Source organism: Mixophyes fleayi, chromosome 1 (assembly GCF_038048845.1).
Source record: "Mixophyes fleayi isolate aMixFle1 chromosome 1, aMixFle1.hap1, whole genome shotgun sequence".
NCBI classification, from domain to species: domain Eukaryota; kingdom Metazoa; phylum Chordata; class Amphibia; order Anura; family Limnodynastidae; genus Mixophyes; species Mixophyes fleayi.
Window position 1 is genome coordinate 405239369 of NC_134402.1, and position 6000 is coordinate 405245368.

A 6000-nucleotide genomic window follows, 5' to 3' on the forward strand; every position below is an offset into this window, starting at 1 on the left:
AAACTAGGTAAAAGTTTAGTAAGGCGAGTAATTTTAGTTGGAAGAAACCCCAAAATACATTTTAAGGCAGGTTCACCACAAGAGATACAGGTAGGGAAATGAGTATAATTAGGTATCAGGGGAGATGTTGATAGTCTTTGTTTTAGCCAAGAACATGAAGAGGCTGGTAGAGATACCAAGTGGTTGGTGGACAGCATACAACATGAATAGGAAGCGATTTTCACAATAGACTCTGATTTGTGCATCTAAAAGGGGAGCATTTTAGGTCCAGTTTTAATATACATTAAGCGTTCATTAGAGGTATATTGTCTGGGGGGAGCAATTTCAAGTGAAGTGGGAGGTAAAGCTTGGCTTGCCCGCATCATGATATGAGATGGCAGCTTTCAGGCATCAGAGAAGAATAGTAGCCGAAGGTCCGCGATCCTCTATTATTCTGGTGCTTCTTAAAAGTAAAATTAAACCTTGCTACTTTCATTTCCATAGGTTGGTTGCCATAGTGTGCTCGGACTATACAGTGACAGATTGTGGATCCACCATAGGATATGCCAAAAGATCAGAAAATAATTTGAGAATATAGCACAACTACAAGCATCCCTTCGAAAGTATTATTAGGATGGTTTTATGCTAGTTACTCTTTTCGGAAATTATTAGCAAAAGTACTTGCATGACAACCCCATGTATTCCAATATTGGTACCCAGAAACAAAGGGCGGTGTGTGTAAGGCTACATGATGATTTTAATGCTTCTGTGACAGCATGGGTTAATTAAATTTCCTGAAGCAGCTTTTGCATAAACCACACATTGTCATATTCTTGTTGAGCCACCTGTAAAACAGCGTGCTACTTGGAAACAGTGCTCGAATGTTGTGGAAAGCAAACATTGTATTGTTTTTTTTACTGAGTAATTACATAGACTTGTTACTGACCCAGAAACATTGGGGCATATGTTGAGTCGGATGCTTTTGCACCCCGAATGCAATCCAGAATAGATGCAGGCATGAAAAGTGCATTTAAGTGCATGTACTCAGTCAGTGCATATGCACCAGGTTTATGTCAGAAGTAACAAGTGTGTAGCTAGTGCTGCCGATTGTCATCATCAGTGTGTCTCATTGCACCAGCCCCCATAACAGATATGCCTCCACATGGGAAAATATGCGTATATAGGCAAGGTGTACCTCGGTTGTAGTTACATTAGCAGGCTCTTGACCTACTCATGCCCGCCTCTGTCCACTCCTGATCCGTCTCTTCAAGTGTAAAGGGTTGTAAGGATAAGATGTGACCGAATCTGCATACATATATAAGCATACGCAGTTCTAGTGCTCATGTGCAGTACGGAAATATGTATTTTATGCAAAAAAACAACAACATGTCCATCTGTACATGAACCTCAGTTATGGGAGCATGTTTTTGTTAGCGAGAATGAAACTGAAAGATCCTCTGTGTCTCTGCCAGGAACCATTGCATATATTTTGCCTTACACTAAGTAATACAGTAAACCAGGATTCAAATTAGAAGAAGTAAAGAATTCTGCAGCAGACATAGAGAAGGAAAAATTGTTTTTGCTAATAAAAACAGCCTAGGTCACTGCAGTATTAATTACAATGCTAACAATCTGAGACAGTTGCCTGGATTATGTAAGGGGGAAAAAACGGCATTAGCTCAGATTAGAACAGTATGACTGAGAAACACAGCATACGACTGAATGAACCCAGAGACATTGTACATTGAAGGGGCTGTGAAAACACTAGCAAGTAAGTGTCATAGTCCAAACAAGTGCCGTTACCCCACAAAGGAAAGGTGAGTGAAAGACTGCTGAGAGAATGGATGTGCGATGCATCACGTGAATGCACTGTAACAAATTGTACTGACTGAATCTTGTTTGATAATGAAAAGAAACTATTGAGAGGAGAGTTAACAATTTCACCCACATCAGGAAGTTATGGGACCCGATTTATTAAAGAATGCAAATGCTGTATTTTGCATAAAATTGCACTGTGCATGCCCAGAAACGGATTATATGCAAGTGAACACAAGTGCACCCAATTAAGGACAATTCAGACAGCCTCCAATTTCATGGGTGGAGAGTGAAGGGGCATATGCACATAGTCAATGTACCGTAAGGGCGTGCCAAGACACATCCTGCTGGAAGCAGTGTTATATACATTGAAGGGGCTGAGAAAACACTAGCAGGTAAGTCATACTTGCCAACTCTCCTGGAATGTCCGGGAGACCCTCGAAATCCGGGAAGGTCTCCCGGACTTCTGGAAGAGCAGGCAAGTATCCTGCATACTGCAATTTACTTGTCAAAATGGCGCGATTTGTGGTGAAATGCGTCATTTTGGCCCCTTCTCCCGCGACAAAGTGACGGTTTTGTAGCGGTGGTGGGGGGCACCGCCCCCTCCAACCATGCCCCCTGCCCGGGATCTCCCGGAGTTCACTATTCAAAGGTTGGCAAGTATGAGGTAAGTGTCATAGCCCAAACAAATGACTGATGTTACCCCGCAGAGGAGAGGTGAGTGAAACACTGCTAAGAGAATGGATGTGTTATGCATCACCGCTTTAACTTTGACTGTCCTATTTACATATCCATGTAAATGTTACGATTTGTGCAGGAGGATAAAGGGAGCTGTATCATCATTATCACCATATATTTATATAGCGCCACTGATTCCGTAGCGCTGTACAGATAACTCACTCACATCAGTCCCTGCCCCATTGGAGTTTACAGTCTAAATTCCCTAACACACACAGACAGACAGAGAGAGGCTAGGGTCAATTTTGATAGCAGCCAATTAACCTACCAGTATGTTTTTTGGGAGTATATCTGATTTATTATTGCAACCGTTTAAGAATGTGCTGGATTTAAGACAACGTGTAAATAGAGATTACATTTTGCAATATAGAGATGGTCTGGCACCCAATTTACTGCAACAACTGTTGCACTGCGCCACCCCACTACAGCACCTCTATCCACACAGACATTGGTGTAAAACCCGCATGTACGGGGAGCCATTTGTTACTTATGCCCAAACCCAGGAGCTAGCCAGTGTAGAAGAAGAGCACAGGTGAGGAGGGGCATTACTTGCACCCCCCTAGACCACACAAGATGATACGGGGCCACATATTCCTTTTAAACAGGGGTATGTTTTTCTCTGGTTCTGCCCCACTATGCTTTTTGAACTCAGTAGCATTAGCTGCTTTGGCTATAATTACATTCATGCCCCGTGACCAAATGTCTAAACATATATCTTTCTGGCCTTGCTTTATTCTGCATAATAAACATTTAAGACTCATATAAAGTTGGACACATATGCGCTCAGCATGTACACAGGGAAATTTCCTTGCATAGATTTAGATCCAGCTAAAAAACAGCAGCATTTGCGTCAGGCGTAGCGAGTGTTTTTTTTTTCTACTTACGCTCCAAGATAGCATACAGATAGCGTAGAGATGTGGTATCATAGTGTTAGTAGTATATGCACATTAGCAGTAAAGTCACATTTATCCTATTTGTACACAATATAATAATGTATGAAGTGTCATATACAAAGGAGAGAATAGTGTCTTGACAGTGTTATTAATTAATGCAAAGGTCCATATATAAATGTAATTAAATGCAAGCACAAATTAAATTAAATCAAATTAAATGAAAAAAAAATCCAAATTAAATCTGTTGTTTTCAGCTCTATTTTGCTACAGTAGACCAAATGGAAAGGCAAATAAGTAACAAGAATACACAGTTGCGACTTCATATAATATAGCCGCCAAGCTAATGAATTAAGTATGTATGGATCAATATGCATTTAGCATATCTGAAGCATCTAGATAGTGCTGCTGATAATCATCATCACTTTGTATCAAAGCACCATCCCTCCTCGTGATGGGCCCGATGTACCCCCATTAAGGTATGGGCAGGGAGTAGCAAAACCCCAAAGGCTCTGCATACATCCATAGTCAACAAGGAACGGCTCTCAAGATATACAGTCAAGGCCATAAATATTGGGACATCAACACGATTCTCATATTTTGGGCTCTATACACCACCACAATGGATTTAAAATGAAACTAACAAGATGTGCTTTAACTGCAGACTTTCTGCTTTAATTTGAGGAAATTTACATCCAAATCAGGTGAACAGTGTAAGAATTACAACGGTTTCTATATGTGCCTCCCACTTTTTAAGGGACCAAAAGTAATGGGACAAACTAAACAATTCTACATCAAACTTTCACTATTTAATACTTTGTTGCAAATCCTTTGCAGTCAATTACAGCCTGAAATCTGGAACGCATAGACATCACCAGATGCTGGGTTTCATCCCTGGTGATGCTCTGCCAGGCCTCTACTGCAAATGTCTTCAGTTCCTGCTTGTTCTTGGAGCATTTTCCCTTCAGTTTTGTCTTCATCAAGTGAAATGCATGCTCTATCAGATTCAGGTCAGGTGATTGACTTTGCCATTGCATAACATTCCACTTGTTAGCCTTAAAAAACTCTTTGGTTGCTTTTGCAGTATGCTTCGGGTCATTGTCCATCTGCACTGTGAAGCGCCGTCCAATGAGTTCTGAAGCATTTGACTGAATATGAGCAGATAATATTGCCCGAAACACTTCAGAATTCATCCTGCTGTTTTTTTCAGCATTCACATCATCAATAAATACAAGGGAACCAGTTCCATTGGCAGCCATACATGCCCACACCATGACACTACCACCACCATGCTTCACTGATGAGGTGGTATGTTTTGGATCATGAGCAGTTCCATTCCTTCTCCATACTCTTCTCTTCCCATCACTCTGGTACAAGTTGATCTTTGCCTCATCTGTCCATAGGATGTTGTTCCAGAACTGTAATGGCTGTTTTAGATGTTGTTTGGCAAACTCTAATCTGGTCTTCCTGTTTTATTGGCTCACAAATGGTTTACATCTTGTGGTGATCCCTCTATATTCACTCTTGTGAAGTCTTCTCTTGATTGTTGACTTTGACACATATACACCTACCTCCTTGAGAGTGTTCTTGATTTGGCCAACTGTTGTGAAGGGGTTTTTCTTCACCAGGGAAAAAATTCTTCTTTCATCCACCACAGTTGTTTTCCGTGGTCTTCTGGGTCTTTTGGTGTTGCTGGGCTCTCTGGAGCGTTCTTTCTTTTTAAGAATGTTCCAAACAGTTGATTTGGCCACACCTAATGTTTTTGCTATTTCTCTGTTGGGTTTGTTTTGATTTTTCAGCCTAATAATGGCTTGCTTCACTGATAGTGACAGCTCTTTGGATCTCATATTGAAAGTCGACAGCAACAGATTCCAAAATGCAAATCAACTCCAGACCTTTTACCTGCTTAATTGATGATGAAATAACGAGGGAATAGCCCACACATTTCCATGAAATAGCTTTTGAGTCGATTGTCCCATTACTTTGGGTCCCTTAAAAAGAGGGAGGTACATATAGAAACCGTTGTAATTCCTACACCGTTCACCTGATTTGGATGTAAATACCCTCAAATTAAAGCTGAAAGTCTGCAGTTAAAGCACATGTTAGTTTAATTTCAAATCCATTGTGGTGGTGTTTATGGCCCAAAATATGAGAATTGTGTCGATGTCCCAATATTTATGGACTTGACTGTATTTTCACTCTGCTCTACTACACAGGACGCTGCAGTATACTTACCAGTCAGCTCCTGCAGCAGTCGGCGGGTCCAACGACATTACATCCGTCAGTCCTGCCGGCACAATAACAGTGTTAAAATAAGTTTAAAAAATAGACCCGGCACAAGCACTTAGACTAGACTTCTACCTGGAGAAGGAGATACACCAGTAATCCAGTGCACTGAAGTTGACTTGAATGTCTGTACAGGACCATTCTTCCTGTACATAGCCTATGTGAATCTGCGCATTCCCCACCCTTTTCACTACCCTAAATCGTAAGCTGTAACAAGTATTTTTTTCACTCCTAAACCATCCGGTTCTGCGCATGCACAGACTGATTTTGCGAAGGATATGCTCAAATCAGC

General features: G+C 41.1%; 1 long non-coding RNA gene across 1 annotated transcript in view; it reads right to left on the reverse strand.

The window, feature by feature from the left end:
* LOC142109263 (uncharacterized) overlaps positions 1 to 5771 on the reverse strand; it is a 29113-nt gene extending 23342 nt beyond the window's left edge. Inside the window, exon 1 of the long non-coding RNA XR_012680319.1 lies at positions 5658 to 5771. This is a non-coding gene — a long non-coding RNA (uncharacterized LOC142109263). The remainder of the gene's footprint in view (positions 1 to 5657) is intronic.
* Positions 5772 to 6000: the final 229 nt, after the last annotated feature.